Source organism: Cynocephalus volans, chromosome 4 (genome assembly GCF_027409185.1).
Source record: "Cynocephalus volans isolate mCynVol1 chromosome 4, mCynVol1.pri, whole genome shotgun sequence".
Taxonomy (NCBI): Eukaryota; Metazoa; Chordata; class Mammalia; order Dermoptera; family Cynocephalidae; genus Cynocephalus; species Cynocephalus volans.
In genome coordinates this window covers 66342623-66354881 of record NC_084463.1, presented here as the reverse complement: position 1 = coordinate 66354881, position 12259 = coordinate 66342623, and the positions used below count along the sequence as shown (strand labels likewise).

At 36.4% G+C, this 12259-nt stretch overlaps 2 pseudogenes; one reads left to right on the top strand and one right to left on the bottom strand.

Moving 5' to 3' along the window:
- Positions 1-12259, top strand: part of LOC134375184 (rho GTPase-activating protein 20-like) — a 150087-nt pseudogene that overhangs the window by 26606 nt on the left and 111222 nt on the right.
- LOC134374976 (large ribosomal subunit protein uL15-like) lies at positions 11499-11928 on the bottom strand (annotated as a pseudogene).

Genomic DNA, 12259 nt, shown 5'->3' with positions numbered 1-12259 from the left:
GAAAAACTTTCAGTCATATTATTCTGTGTTAAAATATAATAAAGAACGTATGTGGTACTACTTTTTCAGTTATGAAATATAGTTAGTAAAAGGATTAAGTAAGTTGTATGTTCAGCTTTACTCTTTCCTGCATTAACTAGAAAAAGCAAATAAGCATGAAGACAAAAGTATACAGGGGATTCTTAAATGCTGCCTTTTCCCCATGGAAACCTTGACTCTCCCATCTGTATCCCTATCCCTAATGTTTGACTAATTCCTAATTATTTCTGTGGGTCTCAGCTTAGATGTCATTTCTTCAAGGAAGTTTTCTTGTCTCCTAGACTACATTAAGTAGAGCTCTCTGTCATACTTACACATAGCTTCCTGTATGTCTACTAGTTCACTCATAACACTTGATTGTTATTACTAGTTTTAATTACTGGTTTTAATGTCTGTCCCTAATAGCTTTGTAACAGCCAGGACCATGTCTTTTTTGTGTGTGTGACCAGTTAGGGGATCGCAACCCTTGGCTTGGTGTCGCCCGCAACCCTTGGCTTGGTGTCGCCCGCACCGCGCTCAGCCAGTGAGCACACCGGCCATCCCTATATAGGATCCGTACCCGCGGCCTCGGCACTCCCAGCACCGCTGCGCTCCCAGCGCCGCACTCTCCCAAGTGAGCCACGGGGTCGGCACCAGGACCATGTCTTTTTTATCTCTGTTTCAGTGCCTAGCCTATAGAGGATCTTTAATAAAATGTGTTGAAAATTAATGAATGAACTTGAAGAAAATTTAACATTTCGATAAGTTTTATATTTTCCTGTCTGAATCTGTGTACACATAAGGATATTTACATATTTATCTTATGAAAATGAGATTAGACTAGAGTTTCACCTTATTCATAGGAGTTGAATTTTAGAGCCAACATGTCAGGTAAAAATTGCCCTTCAAATCTTACTTTTTATTTTTGGCAGCTGGCTGGTACAGGGATAGAACCTGGACCTTGGTGTTATCAGCACCATGCCCTAACCAACTGAGCTTACTGGCCCGACCTCAAATTTTAAAATGCAGTATAGTACCATCTCTCAGCAAATCATCAAAGTCAGTTTTTCCTTTCAGCATTCAATGATAAAGGTCTTACAGTGGTATTCAGTCTCTCCATGCAGAGGCATCCACGGTCTTCCAAAAACAGGATCTTATGTACCTTTTTAGCAGTCTTTCCTGTTGTCCATTTATGTACTCCAGCTTTGGTGTTCACTCTTTACTAAATTTGCCTTGTACTTTCTGGTTTCTACTCCTTTGTTCATGTAATTCATCTTTGGGATACCTTAGCTTTTTCCTTTCTGTCAAGGCCCACCTGAAATGCCATCTGCCATGACTATTTCTGTTTATCTCTGGCTAGCCCTGAGTGAACTCTTTTTACTTCTGTGTTGGTGGCATTTATTGCTGTGGTTGACCTTCAGCACTTATTTACAATTCTGTGACTGTTCTCTTGACTCTCTTGCTTCTGTGTTTTTGTCTTTCCTACTCAACTGAGCGTTAGATAACAGAAGACAGGGATTTTCATCTTCTGTTTCTTTGTGTTCTTCAGTTTATGCCTGACACAAAGTTTCTCAGGAAATAGTTTATTTGGTTAATTATAAAAATTTCCCTTTGTATTTTATAGCTTGAATCCTGAAGAGAGTGCTTTGAGATTTTTTTCTTTTGTTTAATTAAAAATATTTCCCCAAATACCCAATTTCATTGTCTGTTTTACTAGTTGCATGTCATAGCTGACACTAAGGTATCAGGAAGTCTGTATGCACGTAACACAAGAAGCTTAAGTAACTACAAGATGCCTTGTGGCCCATGTTAGTACAAATTTCTGAAGGTGCAAGTGTGAAATAAGATTTTACTAGGTGAGGGAAGAGAAGTTACATGGATTGGAGGTATGTGTTTTATCTGAGCAGTGATCCATTTCTTATAACTGATGTCTCTGAACAACTTTATACCCAAGGTATAAATAAAATTCCCAGGAAGATTAATTGATTTCTTTAATATGTTTGCTGCCATGTTCATTAAATGACTGATTTTATTAGATCCTCTAGTGACTTGAGCGAGAAATCGTCTCCATGCTATATAAGTAGACATTTATTTAAGAAATGTCCTTTGGTTGGTTTCTTTCTTTAAGATCTAGCTCTTGTACTGTGGCACAGCCTAAAAGTCACTAGGAATTATAACGAGTGATGAAAATTTGATATGAGGCATTCAGAGCCCTAACTTTCTGCTGCCACAGAAGGTTAAAAACTGGTATTCTTAATATTTACCAGTTAGATGAATTTGCTTCAGCGTTTTTGTTCATCATACTGTTAAAATGTAAAAAGCAGGTTGCATTGATACAGATTTTCTTCTTGTTTAGGTACAAAGAGGATGGTGAAGCTTTATTAATTTTGCTTCCCTCAGAAGAAAAAGGGATGGTACAGCAGCTTCTCCAGAAGCAAGTACCTGTGAAGGAAATCAGGTAAGAGCTACGTGTTGTTTTTATGTTATTATTAGGAAAATAAGGACATGAAATTACTGTGCTTAATTATGTATACCAAATTCCCTTCTAATCCAATCAGCTGTCTGGTTTGTGACTTAAAAAAATAAAGACTATTTTTTTTTTTATTAGAACAGTTTTAGGTTCACAGCAAAATTGAATAGAAAGTATGAGATTTCCTTCATACACCATGCCCCATACATGCATAGCCTCCATTTACCAACATCCCCTGCTAGAGTGGTACATCTGTTACAGTTGATGAACCTAAACTGACACTTCATTATCACCCAAAGTAAGTTTATGTGAGGGTCAGTCTTGGTGTTGTATACTCTACAAGTTTGGACAGATATGTAAAGATGTGTATTCACCATTATAGTATCATACGGTATTTTCACTGCACGAAGAAGTTCTGTGTTGTCTATTCCTCTCTCCCCTCATCACCTCAGCCCCTGACAACTACTAATATTGTTACTGTTTCCATGGTTTTTTCTTCTCAGAATGTCATACAGTTGGAATCATACAGTATGAAACCTTTTGATATTGGCTTCTTTTACTTAGTAACATGCATTTAAGTTTCCTCCTTGCTTTTTCATGGCTTGAGAGCTCATTTCTTTTCAGTGCTGAGTAATATTCCATTGTCTGGATGTAACAGTTTATCCGTTCACCTGCTGAAGGACATTTTGATTGCTTCTAGGTTTTGGCAATTATGTATAAAGCTTCTATGAATACCCACCTGGATGTTTTCAACTCCTTTGGGTAAATACCAAGGAGCATGATTACTCGATAATAAAAGTGTGTTTGGAAGACAGTTGGGCAGTTTCTCACAAAACCAAAAGGGGCTACCGTTTTGCATTTTCACCAGCAATGAAAGAGTTCCTGTTGCTCCACATCCTTGTCTGAATGACAAGTTTCAGTCTCACTTGTATTTGGGCTGTTGAAATGCTTTGGCTTGATTTCTCTAAAAATAATTTGGAGGGTGGTTAGATGGAGGAAGAGTGGTCGAGGAGGTAGAAGAAACAGAATTGGCCACAAGTTAATAATTGTTGAGGCCGAGTGAAAGTTTTCTACCTTTGTTTATTTTGAAATTTTCTAAAATTAAAACAAAAAAAGGAAAAACAACCTCATCCACCACCACGCATTATCACCCCAGCTTTTCAGGAACAAAGTGGTTCAGTCTAAAATCAGGGAAACAAGTGGGGTGTCTTGTGAAACCTAGAATTTTTCTCTCCTGTAGCCCCAGTGGGCAGAGTTAAGTACCATCCCTGTTGTATTATGCCTACTTTCCAAATAGAGAAGTCAATATTTATATTCTTTTGCTATTTGTTTATTACTTAAGATTGATTTTGTGTTATTTGACTAAAAATGAAAGCAGTTATAAAAATGATATTAGACTTCACTCTATTTTATTGAGGATCCATCTCCCATGGGAGACTCCTTTCTATTTTTGTAGAATTAAGAAGTAACTAGGGCTAATTGCGGTGTTAATCTAAGTATCTTTCACTCACTCATCAAGGGATGTTTAGAGAAAGTGTCTGTGTCATTTCCTTTCTCTTTTGATATTCGTAAGAGAATCAAATTTATGTCCTGTGTAATTTTGGTCTAATCTGGGTCATAGATGAGAAAAAATGTTACACATTGAAAGATAATACTGAGGAAAATAGGAAAAGATTGTGCACCATTTTTAGTCTCTAAAATTGAAATATTTTTATTTAACCTTTATCTTTTTGTTACAAAGAATCAATCCAGAAAAACTTACCAGATGTCCAGAAAAAACTGGAATCCTTTTTAGCCCAAGATCAAGATTTAAAAGAAAGAGCACAAAGGGTAAGTTGTTTTTGAACTGGATACATTTGTTGGAGTGGAATTTATGATAAAATTAAATTTCATCATCTTCTGTTCCTTCTAGGTTGCATGCTCATGTTTCAGATATTCAAGCAGTGTAATTTTCAGATAGATAAGTCTAACTTATTCCTTAACTTTGAAAAATGGTTTTCTGTTCATTTGCTTGGTAGCTGGCTAGTGTGGGGATTCAGACCCTTGACCTTGGTGTGTTACAAGGCTGTACTCTAACCAACTGAGCTAACCGGCCAGCCTGAAAAATGTTTTTTATATTAACCTGAGAAAATCTCTATTTGTCTATAGTCTTAGAAAAGACATATGGAAAATCCTCTTAAAGATAATTTTTAGATGCATGATGGCCTGGTTTCTAGTATGTTTATAAAACATACTAGTATGATTTGAAAACTGTGGTCATAAAAAAAATGTAGTAAAATGGCCTTTGAATTGTCATCTATAGTTATTCTAGTATAAATTACAGTATAAAATTAAAACTTTGAAATAAAAAGCCTCTTTAAAAAGTATGTTCTCTTGTATAAGAAATGTAGGTTTGAAATGAAAACAAATTTACATGGGTTGCAATTTAAAATGTATTTGCTTTTGTTAAGATATTAACTTTCATGAAAGATTTGAATGGACGTTCAAATTAAATAACATACTGAAGAAGCAAAATTTCTGAAACAGAGGAGGAAGAAACCACAGTAATAATACTCTGCCAGTTCCCCAAGATGGGTTTTTACCCTGACTCTGAGGGGACAGATATAACAGTCTATTATTTGCTTAAAATTGATGGAAGTGTCACAACAGTGGTAGCGGGACTGAATTTAAAAAGTAGGCTGCTTCAGTTTATCCTAAATCCCCATTCTGTCCCTCCGTTGAATTCTTAAACATATATAAAATTAATCATAGTATTTGAATAGGAGTAAGAAAAAATATTAATATTCAAGTTTCATGTACTATAGTTTTAGAAGATTACTTACAGCTCTTTCAGAAAAATTACTTAGGACTAGATGACAAGATGCTATTAGTTTTTCAGTAAATTAGGTGCTCTGTCTTTAAATGTGACCCAGAAAAATATTTGTAGCCTTAGTTTCACTTCAGCTGCTGAAATGAAATGAAATGTTTTGACTGCAGTTTGAGTGATTTGAGAAGCTCATATTAAATCCAAGAGTTATTCTGTATCTAATACATGTCAGTATACTTGTGCATTGCAAAGATACATTGCTAACCATGATGTTTGACATTTGTTCATGCACTTTTTATCATGCGAGCATCACAAAATGATTTTTGATCTGCGTCTAAATAAATGAGATTTTCTATTAAGCCAGTGCTGCAATTCAGCAATCATTTAATTGCTCACTGTGTGCTTTGTACATTACTTTGTGAAGTGAGAAGGTATTAAACGAAGTGGAAGATTAGGTTAGGTGTACTTGTAAAGAACCTTATATTGTTCATGAATTTGGACATATTTGAAGGAAATTTAAATAGTTTCTCCTTTATTTGTTGAAGCATTGAATTGTAGGTGCCTACAAAATTGGATGACCAGGGTGATCCACAGTTGTACTCCTGCTTCCGCAAAGCCTTATTTAAATTTAGTTGCTGCTATATTACTTTTAAAGATGATTTTGAATTGGATATTTTCCCCATGTAATAATACATAGACTTCTGCATTTACAGCTCTAATTATATTTTCCTTTGTTTCTATTGTTTTTTATACCCTCTTTCTCCTCCACTATGTAAACTTATGAAGGCCGAACTGTTTTGTTTGCCTTTATATCACTCATAGAAGCCAAGGGTTTTCCTCAGGAAAAGCAAATGGATACATGATTATACAATTCTTTCTGTACCATACATCCAATATTACATATTTCTGATTCTTCCTTTGTAATGTCTCTTCTGAAACTGTCATCATGAGAATAAGGTAGTATAGGGTTTTAAAAATTCTTTACTTCGTTCAAGTACATAGTCATTTATTTAGAAGTAGCTCTTTACAGGTGTGACTTAGAGGACTCATGCTTGAATACCATTGTAAGCTAGCTTATCGTTTAGATCTCTTTTATGATAATGAATATTAACATACATTTATGGAGCACCTACTGTGTAAGATGTGTTTGTTTTCTCATCCCAGCTATTTAGATTTGCAGCAAACTTGTATTAACTTGTGAATCTTATTTATGTTCCTCAGAATTTTAAACATAATAGTATGGAAGGAACTGTAGTTTAATGAATGTCATGGTTCTTGAGATTACATTTTAATAAACTGGGGAAGTGCTATGTCATATGAGGCAGGAACATCTGTTTTCATAACAGTATATCCTGCACCAGTGCCTGGTACATAGTTAATGCTCACTGAGTCTTTGGATGACTGTGTGAATGAATAGATAAATATTGTTACACAGGGTTGGTAGCAAGTAATTAACTGGTTAGGCTGTTGTGCAACCATCAGGACTTGAGTTGCTTGAGTTTTTAAAAGCTTCAAGTTGACTTCAAGGGCGTGGAAAATTTAATTACTTTGAGAGCCTTTTCTTAAGTAATAGGTGCTACCTTACTGTCTTTTAAGTGGTTGCTGAGACAAGGGACTCTTCTACTTTTGGGGTGCCAGCCATTTCAGCTGTCATATTGGAGAGACAAAGAGGAAGCAAGATTGAGCACTAAGCTATATGGACCTCATCATATATATCACCAGTAGTCTTTGGCATCTTCATAGGATTTCGCTGCCAGTAAATAATTCTCTGTGGGATTATTTTACTGCTTATTGGAAGTCAGTGTCACGATTACTTGTTTTATACTGAGATGCACTCTGAGAAAAGGCTGTATAAAAGTGCATTTGTGCTAAGGAAATTCGTTTTCTCCAAGAAAGTGGAAGTCAGATTTCATGTTCCTTTGGGGCCACACAATAAAACCCTGTCTACTTTCCAATTTAGGCAAATATATTCAGGCATCTGAGACTTGATAACATGTAATGAGTATGGGGCATTGATTACTATGAGAAGAGGAGGGTAGAAAAGATTAGGCTGCTTCACTGAGATCTACTGGCAGCGTTTTTACTGAGAGTGGATATAAGGATGTCACCTCTTAGTTTTGGGGAGTGAATGCCGGAGAGATCTGCTTTATGTCCTAACAGTTCAAAACTGCAAATTTCAAACTTTTAAGTTTTCCTTCACAGATCATGGTGTTTGATCCTTTTAGCCTTTACTCATGCTGTTAATGTCTGTTTGGAATACCCTTCACTTAGCTCCTTCTTGGCCTAATTAACTCATGATTTATTACGTTAAGGGTTGTTTCATCTGGGAAACTGCCTGTACAGTTCTGGTTATGTATGTGTACCTGTGGTTTCCAAAGAGCAGGATGATCCTTTGGCATACAAGAAAGAAAATACTAGGTTTCGTATTTATATATTTATCTTGAGAGAAAAAACACTAAGCTTTTCTAATATTAGTTGCTTTGACACCGTCACTGTTTCACATATGTTGTTATATATAATATAAAAGTATAAAAATGTTATATATAATATAAAAGTGTAAGAGTGGGAGTTAGTGAAACACAAGGGGTTTGTATCAGTATCTGTACTTATTTGTTGGTTTTCTGCATACAGCAGTGTATTTTAATTTGTTGTGTGTGCTTGGTTATCTTAAACATCCAAATTTTGTGGTTATCCTCCGTGGTATAAAAGCATACTGGACATAATTAAGTCAAAAGTTAACTAATATTTCTACCTTGCTCTTGTACAGTGTGAGACCCTTGGAACACTTTCCCAACTCAAATGTTACCATTTTCAGTATTTTAGTTTCACATTTTCTCCTACCTCCAGTTTAGTCACTCCCTCCCCCTCAGAGAGCAGTGCTTATTATTTAAAACTACAGCAACATGTTTACTTATTTGCTCAAGTCTTTCTTGTGACCTACATTTTCCTTTTGGAGTTAGTTTTCTTCTTAAAATACCATTTTTTAGTAGTTCTTTCAGTGAGGGAAGGGTATGTTATTAGTAAATCTTTTTGTGTCTGAAAATGTTTTTCTTTTACTCACAAGTGTTGGAGTCATTGGGTGTGACAGTTATCTGATCTATTATCCCACTGTCTTCCAGCACATGCTACAGCTGGTGTCAGTCTAATTGTCAGTGTTTGTAGTGATTTGTCTTTCTGATTGCATTTAAAATTTTGTCTGACTATTCAGTGATTGTTCTTGTACTTCCTGAACCTGAAGATTCGTCTTTTTCACCAGTGCTAGAAAATTCTCAACATTGTTTTCTGTATTTAAACTCCAATTTGATATATGTTGTCTCTTCATTTTGTTCATATTTTGTAATCTCCTTTTTATATTTTCTGTGCTGCCTTTTTGTTTAATTCCTCAGATTTATCTTCCAGTTTAACTCTGTCATCTTTTTGTGTACCTAATCTGTGTTTTTAACCCAACCATTGATGTTTAAATTTCTGTGCTGATTTTTCATTTCAATGGGTTATATTTAGTGCGTTTTTTAGTCTGCCCTAAGAAAAAGGTACTATCTCATTTTTTCTCACAGTTTTGATTTCTTATGTTTTTTAGTAAATGCTAAACTTAATAGAATTATGAGGTAGATACTCAAAAAAATAATTATCTAAATTTCTTGGGAATGTAAACTCCTTTGACACTGAATTTTTTTTTACAATATTTGTTAATTTAAAATAATAGCAAATGCTGCTTGCTAACTTAAAATAGTTTTTAATGAAAAATAATTGTCTTCTAAAATAAAAATTAGTGAGAAAATAACACCATTATATATTGTTAACCATACAAATCTCTTTAACATCTGCTGAATAGAGTTGAAAACAGTTGGATTATAATAATATTTTCTGAGTTTAATCTGTTGCAATATATTCCTTTGAAGGATATTAAGAAAGTCTGGCCTTGCACAGATTTATAGTTGGAAAGGGAGGAATGTGTTAATACCCCTCTCAGATGTGTACATTCTTCTTTGATAGCACACCAGAACTCAACCAGTGATAGTTTCATATAAATTCTGAAACCACATCAATGAACCTTTTGTTCTTTGTTACAGTCAAGTCCATTGGTCTGTCTTGTACTCCAAAAAGGCCTTTTAACTGTATTTTTTAACCTCATGTTTTGTTTATTTGGAAAATATTCTCTGAGTTATGCAGATCTTCCAAATACTGACCTATTTCATTTTATAAGTATCAAAACCACATTTATTATCACCAATGGTCTCATTAGAAAAATCTTTTTTGGGAAGCTATCCAGTGCACAGTAGATACAAATTTCCCACAATCAAATTTGCTCTTAAAGCTTGAATTTTATCATTGGCAATAAATACTGTCAGTTTTCTTTGAAGTAATAAGCTCACTTTGTGCATTTTTGAGGAGATGTCTGTAATTGACCAAGGCTCAAAACCATTGTCAGTGCCCTCCTGCCAGAGACTACCAGGAACACACCTGTAGTGGACTGAATTATGTCTTCCCCCAAACTCACTGAAGTTTAAATTGTGTCCTCCGAGTTTTATGTCTTAGAATCTTAGCCCACATTGTGACTGTTAAGAGGGTGGGAAATCCTATTATGGTAATTGAAAGGACCATGCCATAGTGAATCGGTTAAAAATGGAGGTCAAGGGCATGGTTCTGGGGGCTTTAAAAGAAGAGGAGAGTCTGTCTTGCTCTCTCTGCTTCAACCATCTTGCTATGTGAGACCCTTGGTCACTGTCACCACCATCAGATGGACTTTGGAATTCCCAGCCTCAGAAACTGTAAGCAAACAAATTTCATTTTCTTCATAAATTTCCCAGTTCCGTGTACTTTGTTATAAGCAACACAAAACAGACTAATACACCTGTGGTTGAACAAGTTGGGTTAATTACTTGTGGTGGCAAGGGAGAATGCACACCATGAAGAACCATGGGGCATCTCAATAAGAATTTATTAGACAGGACTTACTGTAGGACTTGGATTTATGTTAAATGATTCAGTGGAAGGTTAAAAGAAGGGGGCCGTACTCTGGATTAGATGCTGTGGGGTAACTGGGGTGATTCTTTTACTGGTTTTCTTAATAAATCTCATTTAAGGAGGAAGGAATAAATGGAGGCTAAAGCTTTAATTGGTGAAGGAATTGTGGTCACTCTTATTAGCTAGGAAAGGAGGATGTTTAGTCATCTTGTGGTTTGGGGAGTGTTGATGTTTTTATTTTTGTTTTTGTCTTGACCCATCATGGTCAGTGTCCTAGTCTGATGTTGATGTTCTGTTTAACAGGAGAACATGAAGGCTTAGTTGTGAGGGTCAGGTCTTAGCAACATCAAGACTCTGCTGATACCAGACCAGCTTCTAGCTTTCAGGGCTGCTCTTGTTGTTTTTGTTACTGTGGTTTGTCACTTGTTCTTGTGAGTAAAAGTGGTGCCCATTTAAAAAGAGTCTAGTTCAGTTTGCAACTCAATCTCACAAGTGCTTTTCCTCAAGATAACTTTTATATTTCACTGTGCAACAGAAGTGCTTTACGAATACTTGCCATTTGGCCACGTGGGGTATTAAAAAGTCTTGTAGCAGGCTGAATAGCAGTCTCACAGAAGATATGTCCATATCCTAAGCCCTGGAACCTGCCAGTGTTACCTTAATTGGACAAAGGTTCTTTGCGGATATAATAAAGATCTTGAGATGAGATCATTTAGGGTTATTCAGGTGGGTTCTAAATCCAGTGACAAGTGTCCTGATGGGAGAGAAAATACACAGAGACAGAAGGAGAGAAGACACAGAGAGTCAGTGTGATCATGGAGGCAGAGATCGGAGTGACATGTCTATAAGCCAAGGAATGCCTGGAGCCACCAAAAACAAAGAGGGAAGGAATGGATTCTCCCCTTGCAGCCATTGGAGGGTGTGTGTGGCCTTGCTAATAGTACCTTGACTTTGGACTACTGGCCTCCAGAAGTCAGAGAATAAATGTCTGTTGACAAGCCATGAAATCTGCATTAATTTGTTATGGCAGCCTCAGAAAACTAATACTTATACTCAAGGGTTAAGATTTAATGATCAGTTTTTACTGGTTTATGGAGGGCATTTTAAAGTGAGACTGGCATCTTTTATTACAAGCATGTGATGGTAGAGAATATCTGATGAGTACAGTTTGTTGATGTCTTTGTTTTTGTTTTTAAAAAAGCATTTGTTAGCATTTAATGAACCTCTCTCCATGTGGCTTCAAACCACTGGGACAGAGACCTTCCCTTCCCCCCAAATCTTCTCAGCTTCTCTGCTGAAGAATTTGGCCTTCATGATGACAGGCTGCTTTGGGAGCTTTCCAGAACTTTGCAGTAGCCTGATCGCATCTCATCAGAGATTGGAGCCGCTCCAGTCTTGTTTCTGACAGCATTTCCCTGTGTCTGTTCACTAACCAAGGTCCACAGTTTATCAAGGTTGACAGTTAAGCAGAAGCTTTGCTTCCTCTTCAAGTGGTAATGCCTCATACCACCTTTCCCAAAGTAACCTGGGTGATATTTGTCAAAGTTGATCCTGTGGTGATACATGCCACCAGCATTACTCCTGCCTCCCAGATGCTGCTGGTGCTTGCCAATGCAGCCGTGGCTCACGTGGCCCCTAAGTTTCTAGATCTTCTCAGTCTGGATGGCATGGTGGCGGCTGAGGTGAAAGAGCACCAATGTCTTGATCTGTGGTAAGGTACCAACAGTTTTACCCCAATGCTGTTTTTGTGTCATAACTGATAATGTCAATATGGTGAAACATCAGTATTGTTATGAACAAAGTTTTGACCTTGCAGACTTATTGAAAGGGTATTTGGAGTCTGTGGACCACACTTTGAGAACCAGTGGCTGAGGGAACCTGACCCAGTTGTAGAACCCAGATAGAAGATGAAGAACTTTCTTCTTTGAGACTCTATGTGGAGTACAGGATATTGAAATCACTATGTTCTTTTTCACTGCCATCTCAGATATAAAGTGTAG